Source organism: Tachypleus tridentatus, chromosome 3 (assembly GCF_004210375.1).
Source record: "Tachypleus tridentatus isolate NWPU-2018 chromosome 3, ASM421037v1, whole genome shotgun sequence".
In the NCBI taxonomy this organism is placed as follows: Eukaryota; Metazoa; Arthropoda; class Merostomata; order Xiphosura; family Limulidae; genus Tachypleus; species Tachypleus tridentatus.
Window position 1 is genome coordinate 59,433,252 of NC_134827.1, and position 20,332 is coordinate 59,453,583.

The 20,332-nt window shown below is 38.0% G+C and overlaps 1 pseudogene across 1 annotated transcript in view; it reads right to left on the minus strand.

The window, feature by feature from the left end:
- The window catches only part of LOC143246948 (neural cell adhesion molecule 2-like), a 189,095-nt pseudogene that overhangs the window by 61,042 nt on the left and 107,721 nt on the right, over nucleotides 1–20,332 (minus strand). The gene's annotated exons all lie outside the window — the stretch shown is intronic.

The following is a 20,332-nucleotide window of genomic DNA, read 5'->3' on the forward strand; positions in this document are numbered from 1 at the left end:
CAGTGTCTTCTAGATTGGGATCTAAACTTATTGTGAACAGTAAGTCACGACAGTGTCTTCTAGATTGGGATCTAAACTTATTGTGAACAGTAAGTCACGACAGTGTCTTCTAGATTGGGATCTAAACTTATTGTGAACAGTAAGTCACGACAGTGTCTTCTAGATTGGGATCTAAACTTATTGTGAACAGTAAGTCACGACAGTGTCTTCTAGATTGGGATCTAAACTTATTGTGAACAGTAAGTCACCACAGTGTCTTCTAGATTGGGATCTAAACTTATTGTGAACAGTAAGTCACGACAGTGTCTTCTAGATTGGGATCTAAACTTATTGTGAACAGTAAGTCACGACAGTGTCTTCTAGATTGGGATCTAAACTTATTGTGAACAGTAAGTCACGACAGTGTCTTCTAGATTGGGATCTAAACTTATTGTGAACAGTAAGTCACGACAGTGTCTTCTAGATTGGGATCTAAACTTATTGTGAACAGTAAGTCACGACAGTGTCTTCTAGATTGGGATCTAAACTTATTGTGAACAGTAAGTCACGACAGTGTCTTCTAGATTGGGATCTAAACTTATTGTGAACAGTAAGTCACGACAGTGTCTTCTAGATTGGGATCTAAACTTATTGTGAACAGTAAGTCACGACAGTGTCTTCTAGATTGGGATCTAAACTTATTGTGAACAGTAAGTCACGACAGTGTCTTCTAGATTGGGATCTAAACTTATTGTGAACAGTAAGTCACGACAGTGTCTTCTAGATTGGGATCTAAACTTATTGTGAACAGTAAGTCACGACAGTGTCTTCTAGATTGGGATCTAAACTTATTGTGAACAGTAAGTCACGACAGTGTCTTCTAGATTGGGATCTAAACTTATTGTGAACAGTAAGTCACCACAGTGTCTTCTAGATTGGGATCTAAACTTATTGTGAACAGTAAGTCACGACAGTGTCTTCTAGATTGGGATCTAAACTTATTGTGAACTTGTGAACAGTAAGTCACGACAGTGTCTTCTAGATTGGGATCTAAACTTATTGTGAACAGTAAGTCACGACAGTGTCTTCTAGATTGGGATCTAAACTTATTGTGAACAGTAAGTCACGACAGTGTCTTCTAGATTGGGATCTAAACTTATTGTGAACAGTAAGTCACCACAGTGTCTTCTAGATTGGGATCTAAACTTATTGTGAACAGTAAGTCACGACAGTGTCTTCTAGATTGGGATCTAAACTTATTGTGAACAGTAAGTCACCACAGTGTCTTCTAGATTGGGATCTAAACTTATTGTGAACAGTAAGTCACCACAGTGTCTTCTAGATTGGGATCTAAACTTATTGTGAACAGTAAGTCACGACAGTGTCTTCTAGATTGGGATCTAAACTTATTGTGAACAGTAAGTCACGACAGTGTCTTCTAGATTGGGATCTAAACTTATTGTGAACAATAAGTCACGACAGTGTCTTCTAGATTGGGATCTAAACTTATTGTGAACAGTAAGTCACGACAGTGTCTTCTAGATTGGGATCTAAACTTATTGTGAACAGTAAGTCACCACAGTGTCTTCTAGATTGGGATCTAAACTTATTGTGAACAGTAAGTCACGACAGTGTCTTCTAGATTGGGATCTAAACTTATTGTGAACAGTAAGTCACGACAGTGTCTTCTAGATTGGGATCTAAACTTATTGTGAACAGTAAGTCACGACAGTGTCTTCTAGATTGGGATCTAAACTTATTGTGAACAGTAAGTCACGACAGTGTCTTCTAGATTGGGATCTAAACTTATTGTGAACAGTAAGTCACCACAGTGTCTTCTAGATTGGGATCTAAACTTATTGTGAACAGTAAGTCACGACAGTGTCTTCTAGATTGGGATCTAAACTTATTGTGAACAGTAAGTCACGACAGTGTCTTCTAGATTGGGATCTAAACTTATTGTGAACAGTAAGTCACCACAGTGTCTTCTAGATTGGGATCTAAACTTATTGTGAACAGTAAGTCACGACAGTGTCTTCTAGATTGGGATCTAAACTTATTGTGAACAGTAAGTCACGACAGTGTCTTCTAGATTGGGATCTAAACTTATTGTAAACAATAAGTCACGACAGTGTCTTCTAGATTGGGATCTAAACTTATTGTGAACAGTAAGTCACGACAGTGTCTTCTAGATTGGGATCTAAACTTATTGTGAACAGTAAGTCACCACAGTGTCTTCTAGATTGGGATCTAAACTTATTGTGAACAGTAAGTCACGACAGTGTCTTCTAGATTGGGATCTAAACTTATTGTGAACAGTAAGTCACGACAGTGTCTTCTAGATTGGGATCTAAACTTATTGTGAACAGTAAGTCACGACAGTGTCTTCTAGATTGGGATCTAAACTTATTGTGAACAGTAAGTCACCACAGTGTCTTCTAGATTGGGATCTAAACTTATTGTGAACAGTAAGTCACGACAGTGTCTTCTAGATTGGGATCTAAACTTATTGTGAACAGTAAGTCACGACAGTGTCTTCTAGATTGGGATCTAAACTTATTGTGAACAGTAAGTCACGACAGTGTCTTCTAGATTGGGATCTAAACTTATTGTGAACAGTGTGAACAGTAAGTCACGACAGTGTCTTCTAGATTGGGATCTAAACTTATTGTGAACAGTAAGTCACGACAGTGTCTTCTAGATTGGGATCTAAACTTATTGTGAACAGTAAGTCACGACAGTGTCTTCTAGATTGGGATCTAAACTTATTGTGAACAGTAAGTCACGACAGTGTCTTCTAGATTGGGATCTAAACTTATTGTGAACAGTAAGTCACGACAGTGTCTTCTAGATTGGGATCTCTAAACAGTAAGTCACGACAGTGTCTTCTAGATTGGGATCTAAAATTGTGAACAGTAAGTCACGACAGTGTCTTCTAGATTGGGATCTAAACTTATTGTGAACAGTAAGTCACGACAGTGTCTTCTAGATTGGGATCTAAACTTATTGTGAACAGTAAGTCACGACAGTGTCTTCTAGATTGGGATCTAAACTTATTGTGAACAGTAAGTCACGACAGTGTCTTCTAGATTGGGATCTAAACTTATTGTGAACAGTAAGTCACGACAGTGTCTTCTAGATTGGGATCTAAACTTATTGTGAACAGTAAGTCACGACAGTGTCTTCTAGATTGGGATCTAAACTTATTGTGAACAGTAAGTCACGACAGTGTCTTCTAGATTGGGATCTAAACTTATTGTGAACAGTAAGTCACGACAGTGTCTTCTAGATTGGGATCTAAACTTATTGTGAACAGTAAGTCACGACAGTGTCTTCTAGATTGGGATCTAAACTTATTGTGAACAGTAAGTCACGACAGTGTCTTCTAGATTGGGATCTAAACTTATTGTGAACAGTAAGTCACCACAGTGTCTTCTAGATTGGGATCTAAACTTATTGTGAACAGTAAGTCACGACAGTGTCTTCTAGATTGGGATCTAAACTTATTGTGAACAGTAAGTCACGACAGTGTCTTCTAGATTGGGATCTAAACTTATTGTGAACAGTAAGTCACGACAGTGTCTTCTAGATTGGGATCTAAACTTATTGTGAACAGTAAGTCACGACAGTGTCTTCTAGATTGGGATCTAAACTTATTGTGAACAGTAAGTCACGACAGTGTCTTCTAGATTGGGATCTAAACTTATTGTGAACAGTAAGTCACGACAGTGTCTTCTAGATTGGGATCTAAACTGTGAACAGTAAGTCACGACAGTGTCTTCTGTGGGATCTAAACAGTAAGTCACGACAGTGTCTTCTAGATTGGGATCTAAACTTATTGTGAACAGTAAGTCACGACAGTGTCTTCTAGATTGGGATCTAAACTTATTGTGAACAGTAAGTCACGACAGTGTCTTCTAGATTGGGATCTAAACTTATTGTGAACAGTAAGTCACGACAGTGTCTTCTAGATTGGGATCTAAACTTATTGTGAACAGTAAGTCACGACAGTGTCTTCTAGATTGGGATCTAAACTTATTGTGAACAGTAAGTCACGACAGTGTCTTCTAGATTGGGATCTAAACTTATTGTAAACAATAAGTCACGACACAGTGTCTTCTTCTAGATTGGGATCTAAACTTATTGTGAACAGTAAGTCACGACAGTGTCTTCTAGATTGGGATCTAAACTTTGAACTGTAAGTCACGACAGTGTCTTCTAGATTGGGATTTCAACTTATTGTGAACAGTAAGTCACGACAGTGTCTTCTAGATTGGGATCTAAACTTATTGTGAACAGTAAGTCACCACAGTGTCTTCTAGATTGGGATCTAAACTTATTGTGAACAGTAAGTCACCACAGTGTCTTCTAGATTGGGATCTAAACTTATTGTGAACAGTAAGTCACGACAGTGTCTTCTACAGTGTCTTCTAGATAAGTCACGACAGGATCTAAACTAAACTTTGTGAACAGTAAGTCACGACAGTGTCTTCTAGATTGGGATCTAAACTTATTGTGAACAGTAAGTCACCACAGTGTCTTCTAGATTGGGATCTAAACTTATTGTGAACAGTAAGTCACGACAGTGTCTTCTAGATTGGGATCTAAACTTATTGTGAACAGTAAGTCACGACAGTGTCTTCTAGATTGGGATCTAAACTTATTGTGAACAGTAAGTCACGACAGTGTCTTCTAGATTGGGATCTAAACTTATTGTGAACAGTAAGTCACGACAGTGTCTTCTAGATTGGGATCTAAACTTATTGTGAACAGTAAGTCACGACAGTGTCTTCTAGATTGGGATCTAAACTTATTGTGAACAGTAAGTCACGACAGTGTCTTCTAGATTGGGATCTAAACTTATTGTGAACAGTAAGTCACGACAGTGTCTTCTAGATTGGGATCTAAACTTATTGTGAACAGTAAGTCACGACAGTGTCTTCTAGATTGGGATCTAAACTTATTGTGAACAGTAAGTCACGACAGTGTCTTCTAGATTGGGATCTAAACTTATTGTGAACAGTAAGTCACGACAGTGTCTTCTAGATTGGGATCTAAACTTATTGTGAACAGTAAGTCACGACAGTGTCTTCTAGATTGGGATCTAAACTTATTGTGAACAGTAAGTCACGACAGTGTCTTCTAGATTGGGATCTAAACTTATTGTGAACAGTAAGTCACACAGTGTCTTCTAGATTGGGATCTAAACTTATTGTGAACAGTAAGTCACGACAGTGTCTTCTAGATTGGGATCTAAACTTTGTGAACAGTAAGTCACGACAGTGTCTTCTAGATTGGGATCTAAACTTATTGTGAACAGTAAGTCACGACAGTGTCTTCTAGATTGGGATCTAAACTTATTGTGAACAGTAAGTCACGACAGTGTCTTCTAGATTGGGATCTAAACTTATTGTGAACAGTAAGTCACGACAGTGTCTTCTAGATTGGGATCTAAACTTATTGTGAACAGTAAGTCACGACAGTGTCTTCTAGATTGGGATCTAAACTTATTGTGAACAGTAAGTCACGACAGTGTCTTCTAGATTGGGATCTAAACTTATTGTGAACAGTAAGTCACCACAGTGTCTTCTAGATTGGGATCTAAACAGTAAGTCAGTGTCTTCTAGATTGGGATCTTGTGAACAGTAAGTCACGACAGTGTCTTCTAGATTGGGATCTAAACTTGAACAGTAAGTGTGAACAGTAAGTCACGACAGTGTCTTCTAGATTGGGATCTAAACTTATTGTGAACAGTAAGTCACGACAGTGTCTTCTAGATTGGGATCTAAACTTATTGTGAACAGTAAGTCACGACAGTGTCTTCTAGATTGGGATCTAAACTTATTGTGAACAATAAGTCACCACAGTGTCTTCTAGATTGGGATCTAAACTTATTGTGAACAGTAAGTCACGACAATGTCTTCTAGATTGGGACCTAAACTTTGAACAGTAAGTCACGACAGTGTCTTCTAGGTTGGGATCTAAACTTATTGTAAACAATAAGTCACGACAGTGTCTTCTAGATTGGGATCTAAACTTATTGTGAACAGTAAGTCATCACAGTGTCTTCTAGTTTGGGATCTAAACTTATTGTGAACAGTAAGTCACCACAGTGTCTTCTAGATTGGGATCTAAACTTATTGTAAACAATAAGTCACGACAGTGTCTTCTAGATGGGGATCTAAACTTATTGTGAACAGTAAGTCACCACAGTGTCTTCTAGATTGGGATCTAAACTTATTGTGAACAGTAAGTCACCACAGTGTCTTCTAGATTGGGATCTAAACTTATTGTGAACAGTAAGTCACGACAGTGTCTTCTAGATTGGGATCTAAACTTATTGTGAACAGTAAGTCACGACAGTGTCTTCTAGATTGGGATCTAAACTTATTGTAAACAATAAGTCACGACAGTGTCTTCTAGATTGGGATCTAAACTTATTGTGAACAGTAAGTCACGACAGTGTCTTCTAGATTGGGATCTAAACTTATTGTGAACAATAAGTCACCACAGTGTCTTCTAGATTGGGATCTAAACTTATTGTGAACAGTAAGTCACGACAGTGTCTTCTAGATTGGGACCTAAACTTTGAACAGTAAGTCACGACAGTGTCTTCTAGGTTGGGATCTAAACTTATTGTAAACAATAAGTCACGACAGTGTCTTCTAGATTGGGATCTAAACTTATTGTGAACAGTAAGTCACCACAGTGTCTTCTAGTTTGGGATCTAAACTTCTTGTGAACAGTAAGTCACCACAGTGTCTTCTAGATTGGGATCTAAACTTATTGTGAACAATAAGTCACGACAGTGTCTTCTAGATTGGGATCTAAACTTATTGTGAACAGTAAGTCACGACAGTGTCTTCTAGATTGGGATCTAAACTTATTGTGAACAGTAAGTCACCACAGTGTCTTCTAGATTGGGATCTAAACTTATTGTGAACAGTAAGTCACGACAGTGTCTTCTAGATTGGGATCTAAACTTATTGTGAACAGTAAGTCACGACAGTGTCTTCTAGATTGGGATCTAAACTTATTGTGAACAGTAAGTCACGACAGTGTCTTCTAGATTGGGATCTAAACTTATTGTGAACAGTAAGTCACGACAGTGTCTTCTAGATTGGGATCTAAACTTATGTGAACAGTAAGTCACGACAGTGTCTTCTAGATTGGGATCTAAACTTATTGTGAACAGTAAGTCACGACAGTGTCTTCTAGATTGGGATCTAAACTTATTGTGAACAGTAAGTCACGACAGTGTCTTCTAGATTGGGATCTAAACTTATTGTGAACAGTAAGTCACGACAGTGTCTTCTAGATTGGGATCTAAACTTTGTGAACAGTAAGTCACGACAGTGTCTTCTAGATTGGGATCTAAACTTATTGTGAACAGTAAGTCACGACAGTGTCTTCTAGATTGGGATCTAAACTTATTGTGAACAGTAAGTCACGACAGTGTCTTCTAGATTGGGATCTAAACTTATTGTGAACAGTAAGTCACGACAGTGTCTTCTAGATTGGGATCTAAACTTATTGTGAACAGTAAGTCACGACAGTGTCTTCTAGATTGGGATCTAAACTTATTGTGAACAGTAAGTCACGACAGTGTCTTCTAGATTGGGATCTAAACTTATTGTGAACAGTAAGTCACGACAGTGTCTTCTAGATTGGGATCTAAACTTATTGTGAACAGTAAGTCACGACAGTGTCTTCTAGATTGGGATCTAAACTTATTGTGAACAGTAAGTCACGACAGTGTCTTCTAGATTGGGATCTAAACTTATTGTGAACAGTAAGTCACGACAGTGTCTTCTAGATTGGGATCTAAACTTATTGTGAACAGTAAGTCACGACAGTGTCTTCTAGATTGGGATCTAAACTTATTGTGAACAGTAAGTCACGACAGTGTCTTCTAGATTGGGATCTAAACTTATTGTGAACAGTAAGTCACGACAGTGTCTTCTAGATTGGGATCTAAACTTATTGTGAACAGTAAGTCACGACAGTGTCTTCTAGATTGGGATCTAAACTTATTGTGAACAGTAAGTCACGACAGTGTCTTCTAGATTGGGATCTAAACTTATTGTGAACAGTAAGTCACGACAGTGTCTTCTAGATTGGGATCTAAACTTATTGTGAACAGTAAGTCACGACAGTGTCTTCTAGATTGGGATCTAAACTTATTGTGAACAGTAAGTCACGACAGTGTCTTCTAGATTGGGATCTAAACTTATTGTGAACAGTAAGTCACGACAGTGTCTTCTAGATTGGGATCTAAACTTATTGTGAACAGTAAGTCACGACAGTGTCTTCTAGATTGGGATCTAAACTTATTGTGAACAGTAAGTCACGACAGTGTCTTCTAGATTGGGATCTAAACTTATTGTGAACAGTAAGTCACGACAGTGTCTTCTAGATTGGGATCTAAACTTATTGTGAACAGTAAGTCACCACAGTGTCTTCTAGATTGGGATCTAAACTTATTGTGAACAGTAAGTCACGACAGTGTCTTCTAGATTGGGATCTAAACTTATTGTGAACAGTAAGTCACGACAGTGTCTTCTAGATTGGGATCTAAACTTATTGTGAACAGTAAGTCACGACAGTGTCTTCTAGATTGGGATCTAAACTTATTGTGAACAGTAAGTCACGACAGTGTCTTCTAGATTGGGATCTAAACTTATTGTGAACAGTAAGTCACGACAGTGTCTTCTAGATTGGGATCTAAACTTATTGTGAACAGTAAGTCACGACAGTGTCTTCTAGATTGGGATCTAAACTTATTGTGAACAGTAAGTCACGACAGTGTCTTCTAGATTGGGATCTAAACTTATTGTGAACAGTAAGTCACGACAGTGTCTTCTAGATTGGGATCTAAACTTATTGTGAACAGTAAGTCACGACAGTGTCTTCTAGATTGGGATCTAAACTTATTGTGAACAGTAAGTCACGACAGTGTCTTCTAGATTGGGATCTAAACTTATTGTGAACAGTAAGTCACGACAGTGTCTTCTAGATTGGGATCTAAACTTATTGTGAACAGTAAGTCACGACAGTGTCTTCTAGATTGGGATCTAAACTTATTGTGAACAGTAAGTCACCACAGTGTCTTCTAGATTGGGATCTAAACTTATTGTGAACAGTAAGTCACGACAGTGTCTTCTAGATTGGGATCTAAACTTATTGTGAACAGTAAGTCACGACAGTGTCTTCTAGATTGGGATTGTAAACAGTAAGTCACGACAGTGTCTTCTAGATTGGGATCTAAACTTATTGTGAACAGTAAGTCACGACAGTGTCTTCTAGATTGGGATCTAAACTTATTGTGAACAGTAAGTCACGACAGTGTCTTCTAGATTGGGATCTAAACTTATTGTGAACAGTAAGTCACGACAGTGTCTTCTAGATTGGGATCTAAACTTATTGTGAACAGTAAGTCACGACAGTGTCTTCTAGATTGGGATCTAAACTTATTGTGAACAGTAAGTCACCACAGTGTCTTCTAGATTGGGATCTAAACTTATTGTGAACAGTAAGTCACGACAGTGTCTTCTAGATTGGGATCTAAACTTATTGTGAACAGTAAGTCACGACAGTGTCTTCTAGATTGGGATCTAAACTTATTGTAAACAATAAGTCACGACAGTGTCTTCTAGATTGGGATCTAAACTTATTGTGAACAGTAAGTCACGACAGTGTCTTCTAGATTGGGATCTAAACTTATTGTGAACAGTAAGTCACCACAGTGTCTTCTAGATTGGGATCTAAACTTATTGTGAACAGTAAGTCACGACAGTGTCTTCTAGATTGGGCCCTAAACTTTGAACAGTAAGTCACGACAGTGTCTTCTAGATTGGGATCTAAACTTATTGTAAACAATAAGTCACGACAGTGTCTTCTAGATTGGGATCTAAACTTATTGTGAACAGTAAGTCATCACAGTGTCTTCTAGTTTGGGATCTAAACTTATTGTGAACAGTAAGTCACCACAGTGTCTTCTAGATTGGGATCTAAACTTATTGTGAACAGTAAGTCACGACAGTGTCTTCTAGATTGGGATCTAAACTTATTGTGAACAGTAAGTCACGACAGTGTCTTCTAGATTGGGATCTAAACTTATTGTGAACAGTAAGTCACCACAGTGTCTTCTAGATTGGGATCTAAACTTATTGTGAACAGTAAGTCACGACAGTGTCTTCTAGATTGGGATCTAAACTTATTGTGAACAGTAAGTCACGACAGTGTCTTCTAGATTGGGATCTAAACTTATTGTGAACAGTAAGTCACGACAGTGTCTTCTAGATTGGGATCTAAACTTATTGTGAACAGTAAGTCACGACAGTGTCTTCTAGATTGGGATCTAAACTTATTGTGAACAGTAAGTCACGACAGTGTCTTCTAGATTGGGATCTAAACTTATTGTGAACAGTAAGTCACGACAGTGTCTTCTAGATTGGGATCTAAACTTATTGTGAACAGTAAGTCACGACAGTGTCTTCTAGATTGGGATCTAAACTTATTGTGAACAGTAAGTCACGACAGTGTCTTCTAGATTGGGATCTAAACTTATTGTGAACAGTAAGTCACGACAGTGTCTTCTAGATTGGGATCTAAACTTATTGTGAACAGTAAGTCACGACAGTGTCTTCTAGATTGGGATCTAAACTTATTGTGAACAGTAAGTCACGGCAGTGTCTTCTAGATTGGGATCTAAACTTATTGTGAACAGTAAGTCACGACAGTGTCTTCTAGATTGGGATCTAAACTTGTTGTGAACAGTAAGTCACCACAGTGTCTTCTAGATTGGGATCTAAACTTATTGTGAACAGTAAGTCACGACAGTGTCTTCTAGATTGGGATCTAAACTTGTGAACAGTAAGTCACGACAGTGTCTTCTAGATTGGGATCTAAACTTATTGTGAACAGTAAGTCACGACAGTGTCTTCTAGATTGGGATCTAAACTTATTGTGAACAGTAAGTCACGACAGTGTCTTCTAGATTGGGATCTAAACTTATTGTGAACAGTAAGTCACGACAGTGTCTTCTAGATTGGGATCTAAACTTATTGTGAACAGTAAGTCACGACAGTGTCTTCTAGATTGGGATCTAAACTTATTGTGAACAGTAAGTCACGACAGTGTCTTCTAGATTGGGATCTAAACTTATTGTGAACAGTAAGTCACGACAGTGTCTTCTAGATTGGGATCTAAACTTATTGTGAACAGTAAGTCACGACAGTGTCTTCTAGATTGGGATCTAAACTTATTGTGAACAGTAAGTCACGACAGTGTCTTCTAGATTGGGATCTAAACTTATTGTGAACAGTAAGTCACGACAGTGTCTTCTAGATTGGGATCTAAACTTATTGTGAACAGTAAGTCACGACAGTGTCTTCTAGATTGGGATCTAAACTTATTGTGAACAGTAAGTCACGACAGTGTCTTCTAGATTGGGATCTAAACTTATTGTGAACAGTAAGTCACCACAGTGTCTTCTAGATTGGGATCTAAACTTATTGTGAACAGTAAGTCACGACAGTGTCTTCTAGATTGGGATCTAAACTTATTGTGAACAGTAAGTCACGACAGTGTCTTCTAGATTGGGATCTAAACTTATTGTGAACAGTAAGTCACGACAGTGTCTTCTAGATTGGGATCTAAACTTATTGTGAACAGTAAGTCACGACAGTGTCTTCTAGATTGGGATCTAAACTTATTGTGAACAGTAAGTCACCACAGTGTCTTCTAGATTGGGATCTAAACTTATTGTGAACAGTAAGTCACGACAGTGTCTTCTAGATTGGGATCTAAACTTATTGTGAACAGTAAGTCACGACAGTGTCTTCTAGATTGGGATCTAAACTTATTGTGAACAGTAAGTCACCACAGTGTCTTCTAGATTGGGATCTAAACTTATTGTGAACAGTAAGTCACGACAGTGTCTTCTAGATTGGGATCTAAACTTATTGTGAACAGTAAGTCACGACAGTGTCTTCTAGATTGGGATCTAAACTTATTGTAAACAATAAGTCACGACAGTGTCTTCTAGATTGGGATCTAAACTTATTGTGAACAGTAAGTCACGACAGTGTCTTCTAGATTGGGATCTAAACTTATTGTGAACAATAAGTCACCACAGTGTCTTCTAGATTGGGATCTAAACTTATTGTGAACAGTAAGTCACGACAGTGTCTTCTAGATTGGGATCTAAACTGTCTTCTAGATTGGGATCTAAACTTTTGAACAGTAAGTCACGACAGTGTCTTCTAGATTGGGATCTAAACTTATTGTAAACAATAAGTCACGACAGTGTCTTCTAGATTGGGATCTAAACTTATTGTGAACAGTAAGTCATCACAGTGTCTTCTAGTTTGGGATCTAAACTTATTGTGAACAGTAAGTCACCACAGTGTCTTCTAGATTGGGATCTAAACTTATTGTAAACAATAAGTCACGACAGTGTCTTCTAGATTGGGATCTAAACTTATTGTGAACAGTAAGTCACGACAGTGTCTTCTAGATTGGGATCTAAACTTATTGTGAACAGTAAGTCACCACAGTGTCTTCTAGATTGGGATCTAAACTTATTGTGAACAGTAAGTCACGACAGTGTCTTCTAGATTGGGATCTAAACTTATTGTGAACAGTAAGTCACGACAGTGTCTTCTAGATTGGGATCTAAACTTATTGTGAACAGTAAGTCACGACAGTGTCTTCTAGATTGGGATCTAAACTTATTGTGAACAGTAAGTCACGACAGTGTCTTCTAGATTGGGATCTAAACTTATTGTGAACAGTAAGTCACGACAGTGTCTTCTAGATTGGGATCTAAACTTATTGTGAACAGTAAGTCACGACAGTGTCTTCTAGATTGGGATCTAAACTTATTGTGAACAGTAAGTCACGACAGTGTCTTCTAGATTGGGATCTAAACTTATTGTGAACAGTAAGTCACGACAGTGTCTTCTAGATTGGGATCTAAACTTATTGTGAACAGTAAGTCACGACAGTGTCTTCTAGATTGGGATCTAAACTTATTGTGAACAGTAAGTCACGACAGTGTCTTCTAGATTGGGATCTAAACTTATTGTGAACAGTAAGTCACGACAGTGTCTTCTAGATTGGGATCTAAACTTATTGTGAACAGTAAGTCACGACAGTGTCTTCTAGATTGGGATCTAAACTTATTGTGAACAGTAAGTCACGACAGTGTCTTCTAGATTGGGATCTAAACTTATTGTGAACAGTAAGTCACGACAGTGTCTTCTAGATTGGGATCTAAACTTATTGTGAACAGTAAGTCACGACAGTGTCTTCTAGATTGGGATCTAAACTTATTGTGAACAGTAAGTCACGACAGTGTCTTCTAGATTGGGATCTAAACTTATTGTGAACAGTAAGTCACGACAGTGTCTTCTAGATTGGGATCTAAACTTATTGTGAACAGTAAGTCACGACAGTGTCTTCTAGATTGGGATCTAAACTAGATTGGGATTAAACTTTGTGAACAGTAAGTCACGACAGTGTCTTCTAGATTGGGATCTAAACTTATTGTGAACAGTAAGTCACGACAGTGTCTTCTAGATTGGGATCTAAACTTATTGTGAACAGTAAGTCACGACAGTGTCTTCTAGATTGGGATCTAAACTTATTGTGAACAGTAAGTCACCACAGTGTCTTCTAGATTGGGATCTAAACTTATTGTGAACAGTAAGTCACGACAGTGTCTTCTAGATTGGGATCTAAACTTGTGAACAGTAAGTCACGACAGTGTCTTCTAGATTGGGATCTAAACTTATTGTGAACAGTAAGTCACGACAGTGTCTTCTAGATTGGGATCTAAACTTATTGTGAACAGTAAGTCACGACAGTGTCTTCTAGATTGGGATCTAAACTTATTGTGAACAGTAAGTCACGACAGTGTCTTCTAGATTGGGATCTAAACTTATTGTGAACAGTAAGTCACGACAGTGTCTTCTAGATTGGGATCTTGTGAACAGTAAGTCACGACAGTGTCTTCTAGATTGGGATCTAAACTTATTGTGAACAGTAAGTCACGACAGTGTCTTCTAGATTGGGATCTAAACTTATTGTGAACAGTAAGTCACGACAGTGTCTTCTAGATTGGGATCTAAACTTATTGTGAACAGTAAGTCACGACAGTGTCTTCTAGATTGGGATCTAAACTTATTGTGAACAGTAAGTCACGACAGTGTCTTCTAGATTGGGATCTAAACTTATTGTGAACAGTAAGTCACGACAGTGTCTTCTAGATTGGGATCTAAACTTATTGTGAACAGTAAGTCACGACAGTGTCTTCTAGATTGGGATCTAAACTTATTGTGAACAGTAAGTCACGACAGTGTCTTCTAGATTGGGATCTAAACTTATTGTGAACAGTAAGTCACGACAGTGTCTTCTAGATTGGGATCTAAACTTATTGTGAACAGTAAGTCACGACAGTGTCTTCTAGATTGGGATCTAAACTTATTGTGAACAGTAAGTCACGACAGTGTCTTCTAGATTGGGATCTAAACTTATTGTGAACAGTAAGTCACGACAGTGTCTTCTAGATTGGGATCTAAACTTATTGTGAACAGTAAGTCACGACAGTGTCTTCTAGATTGGGATCTAAACTTATTGTGAACAGTAAGTCACGACAGTGTCTTCTAGATTGGGATCTAAACTTATTGTGAACAGTAAGTCACGACAGTGTCTTCTAGATTGGGATCTAAACTTATTGTGAACAGTAAGTCACGACAGTGTCTTCTAGATTGGGATCTAAACTTATTGTGAACAGTAAGTCACGACAGTGTCTTCTAGATTGGGATCTAAACTTATTGTGAACAGTAAGTCACGACAGTGTCTTCTAGATTGGGATCTAAACTTATTGTGAACAGTAAGTCACGACAGTGTCTTCTAGATTGGGATCTAAACTTATTGTGAACAGTAAGTCACGACAGTGTCTTCTAGATTGGGATCTAAACTTATTGTGAACAGTAAGTCACGACAGTGTCTTCTAGATTGGGATCTAAACTTATTGTGAACAGTAAGTCACGACAGTGTCTTCTAGATTGGGATCTAAACTTATTGTGAACAGTAAGTCACGACAGTGTCTTCTAGATTGGGATCTAAACTTATTGTGAACAGTAAGTCACGACAGTGTCTTCTAGATTGGGATCTAAACTTATTGTGAACAGTAAGTCACGACAGTGTCTTCTAGATTGGGATCTAAACTTATTGTGAACAGTAAGTCACGACAGTGTCTTCTAGATTGGGATCTAAACTTATTGTGAACAGTAAGTCACGACAGTGTCTTCTAGATTGGGATCTAAACTTATTGTGAACAGTAAGTCACGACAGTGTCTTCTAGATTGGGATCTAAACTTATTGTGAACAGTAAGTCACGACAGTGTCTTCTAGATTGGGATCTAAACTTATTGTGAACAGTAAGTCACCACAGTGTCTTCTAGATTGGGATCTAAACTTATTGTGAACAGTAAGTCACGACAGTGTCTTCTAGATTGGGATCTAAACTTGTGAACAGTAAGTCACGACAGTGTCTTCTAGATTGGGATCTAAACTTATTGTAAACAGTAAGTCACGACAGTGTCTTCTAGATTGGGATCTAAACTTATTGTGAACAGTAAGTCATCACAGTGTCTTCTAGTTTGGGATCTAAACTTATTGTGAACAGTAAGTCACCACAGTGTCTTCTAGATTGGGATCTAAACTTATTGTGAACAGTAAGTCACGACAGTGTCTTCTAGATTGGGATCTAAACTTATTGTGAACAGTAAGTCACCACAGTGTCTTCTAGATTGGGATCTAAACTTATTGTGAACAGTAAGTCACCACAGTGTCTTCTAGATTGGGATCTAAACTTATTGTGAACAGTAAGTCACGACAGTGTCTTCTAGATTGGGATCTAAACTTATTGTGAACAGTAAGTCACGACAGTGTCTTCTAGATTGGGATCTAAACTTATTGTAAACAATAAGTCACGACAGTGTCTTCTAGATTGGGATCTAAACTTATAGTGAACAGTAAGTCACGACAGTGTCTTCTAGATTGGGATCTAAACTTATTGTAAACAATAAGTCACCACAGTGTCTTCTAGATTGGGATCTATACTTATTGTGAACAGTAAGTCACGACAATGTCTTCTAGATTGGGATTTAAACTTTGAACAGTAAGTCACGACAGTGTCTTCTAGGTTGGGATCTAAACTTATTGTAAACAATAAGTCACGACAGTGTCTTCTAGATTGGGATCTAAACTTATTGTGAACAGTAAGTCATCACAGTGTCTTCTAGTTTGGGATCTAAACTTATTGTGAACAGTAAGTCACCACAGTGTCTTCTAGATTGGGATCTAAACTTATTGTAAACAATAAGTCACGACAGTGTCTTCTAGATTGGGATCTAAACTTATTGTGAACAGTAAGTCACCACAGTGTCTTCTAGATTGGGATCTAAACTTATTGTGAACAGTAAGTCACCACAGTGTCTTCTAGATTGGGATCTAAACTTATTGTGAACAGTAAGTCACGACAGTGTCTTCTAGATTGGGATCTAAACTTATTGTGAACAGTAAGTCACGACAGTGTCTTCTAGATTGGGATCTAAACTTATTGTAAACAATAAGTCACGACAGTGTCTTCTAGATTGGGATCTAAACTTATAGTGAACAGTAAGTCACGACAGTGTCTTCTAGATTGGGATCTAAACTTATTGTAAACAATAAGTCACCACAGTGTCTTCCAGATTAGGATCTATACTTATTGTGAACAGTAAGTCACGACAATGTCTTCTAGATTGGGCCTTAAACTTTGAACAGTAAGTCACGACAGTGTCTTCTAGGTTGGGATCTAAACTTATTGTAAACAATAAGTCACGACAGTGTCTTCTAGATTGGGATCTAAACTTATTGTGAACAGTAAGTCATCACAGTGTCTTCTAGTTTGGGATCTAAACTTATTGTGAACAGTAAGTCACCACAGTGTCTTCTAGATTGGGATCTAAACTTATTGTAAACAATAAGTCACGACAGTGTCTTCTAGATTGGGATCTAAACTTATTGTGAACAGTAAGTCACGACAGTGTCTTCTAGATTGGGATCTAAACTTATTGTAAACAATAAGTCACCACAGTGTCTTCTAGATTGGGACCTAAACTTATTGTGAACAGTAAGTCACCACAGTGTCTTCCAGATTGGGATCTAAACTTATTGTGAACAGTAAGTCACGACAGTGTCTTCTAGATTGGGATCTAAACTTATTGTAAACAGTAAGTCACGGCAGTGTTTTCTAGATTGGGATCTAAACTTTGAACAGTAAGTCACGACAGTGTCTTCTAGATTGGGATCTAAACTTATTGTGAACAGTAAGTCACGACAGTGTCTTCTAGATTGGGATCTAAACTTATTGTGAACAGTAAGTCACGACAGTGTCTTCTAGATTGGGATCTAAACTTATTGTGAACAGTAAGTCACGACAGTGTCTTCTAGATTGGGATCTAAACTTATTGTGAACAGTAAGTCACGACAGTGTCTTCTAGATTGGGATCTAAACTTATTGTGAACAGTAAGTCACGACAGTGTCTTCTAGATTGGGATCTAAACTTATTGTGAACAGTAAGTCACGACAGTGTCTTCTAGATTGGGATCTAAACTTATTGTGAACAGTAAGTCACGACAGTGTCTTCTAGATTGGGATCTAAACTTGTGAACAGTAAGTCACGACAGTGTCTTCTAGATTGGGATCTAAACTTATTGTGAACAGTAAGTCACGACAGTGTCTTCTAGATTGGGATCTAAACTTATTGTGAACAGTAAGTCACGACAGTGTCTTCTAGATTGGGATCTAAACTTATTGTGAACAGTAAGTCACCGACAGTGTCTTCTAGATTGGGATCTAAACTTATTGTGAACAGTAAGTCACGACAGTGTCTTCTAGATTGGGATCTAAACTTGTGAACAGTAAGTCACGACAGTGTCTTCTAGATTGGGATCTAAACTTATTGTGAACAGTAAGTCACGACAGTGTCTTCTAGATTGGGATCTAAACTTATTGTGAACAGTAAGTCACCACAGTGTCTTCTAGATTGGGATCTAAACTTATTGTGAACAGTAAGTCACCACAGTGTCTTCTAGATTGGGATCTAAACTTATTGTGAACAGTAAGTCACGACAGTGTCTTCTAGATTGGGATCTAAACTTATTGTGAACAGTAAGTCACGACAGTGTCTTCTAGATTGGGATCTAAACTTATTGTGAACAGTAAGTCACGACAGTGTCTTCTAGATTGGGATCTAAACTTATTGTGAACAGTAAGTCACGACAGTGTCTTCTAGATTGGGATCTAAACTTATTGTGAACAGTAAGTCACGACAGTGTCTTCTAGATTGGGATCTAAACTTATTGTGAACAGTAAGTCACGACAGTGTCTTCTAGATTGGGATCTAAACTTATTGTGAACAGTAAGTCACGACAGTGTCTTCTAGATTGGGATCTAAACTTATTGTGAACAGTAAGTCACGACAGTGTCTTCTAGATTGGGATCTAAACTTATTGTGAACAGTAAGTCACCACAGTGTCTTCTAGATTGGGATCTAAACTTATTGTGAACAGTAAGTCACGACAGTGTCTTCTAGATTGGGATCTAAACTTATTGTGAACAGTAAGTCACGACAGTGTCTTCTAGATTGGGATCTAAACTTATTGTGAACAGTAAGTCACGACAGTGTCTTCTAGATTGGGATCTAAACTTATTGTGAACAGTAAGTCACGACAGTGTCTTCTAGATTGGGATCTAAACTTATTGTGAACAGTAAGTCACGACAGTGTCTTCTAGATTGGGATCTAAACTTATTGTGAACAGTAAGTCACGACAGTGTCTTCTAGATTGGGATCTAAACTTATTGTGAACAGTAAGTCACGACAGTGTCTTCTAGATTGGGATCTAAACTTATTGTGAACAGTAAGTCACGACAGTGTCTTCTAGATTGGGATCTAAACTTATTGTGAACAGTAAGTCACGACAGTGTCTTCTAGATTGGGATCTAAACTTATTGTGAACAGTAAGTCACGACAGTGTCTTCTAGATTGGGATCTAAACTTATTGTGAACAGTAAGTCACGACAGTGTCTTCTAGATTGGGATCTAAACTTATTGTGAACAGTAAGTCACGACAGTGTCTTCTAGATTGGGATCTAAACTTGTGTGAACAGTAAGTCACGACAGTGTCTTCTAGATTGGGATCTAAACTTATTGTGAACAGTAAGTCACGACAGTGTCTTCTAGATTGGGATCTAAACTTATTGTGAACAGTAAGTCACGACAGTGTCTTCTAGATTGGGATCTAAACTAAGTCACGACAGTGTCTTCTTGGGTGAACAGTAAGTCACGACAGTGTCTTCTAGATTGGGATCTAAACTTATTGTGAACAGTAAGTCACGACAGTGTCTTCTAGATTGGGATCTAAACTTATTGTGAACAGTAAGTCACCACAGTGTCTTCTAGATTGGGATCTAAACTTATTGTGAACAGTAAGTCACGACAGTGTCTTCTAGATTGGGATCTAAACTTATTGTGAACAGTAAGTCACGACAGTGTCTTCTAGATTGGGATCTAAACTTATTGTGAACAGTAAGTCACGACAGTGTCTTCTAGATTGGGATCTAAACTTATTGTGAACAGTAAGTCACCACAGTGTCTTCTAGATTGGGATCTAAACTTATTGTGAACAGTAAGTCACGACAGTGTCTTCTAGATTGGGATCTAAACTTATTGTGAACAGTAAGTCACGACAGTGTCTTCTAGATTGGGATCTAAACTTATTGTGAACAGTAAGTCACGACAGTGTCTTCTAGATTGGGATCTAAACTTGTGAACAGTAAGTCACGACAGTGTCTTCTAGATTGGGATCTAAACTTATTGTGAACAGTAAGTCACGACAGTGTCTTCTAGATTGGGATCTAAACTTATTGTGAACAGTAAGTCACGACAGTGTCTTCTAGATTGGGATCTAAACTTATTGTGAACAGTAAGTCACGACAGTGTCTTCTAGATTGGGATCTAAACTTATTGTGAACAGTAAGTCACGACAGTGTCTTCTAGATTGGGATCTAAACTTATTGTGAACAGTAAGTCACGACAGTGTCTTCTAGATTGGGATCTAAACTTATTGTGAACAGTAAGTCACGACAGTGTCTTCTAGATTGGGATCTAAACTTATTGTGAACAGTAAGTCACGACAGTGTCTTCTAGATTGGGATCTAAACTTATTGTGAACAGTAAGTCACGACAGTGTCTTCTAGATTGGGATCTAAACTTGTGTGAACAGTAAGTCACG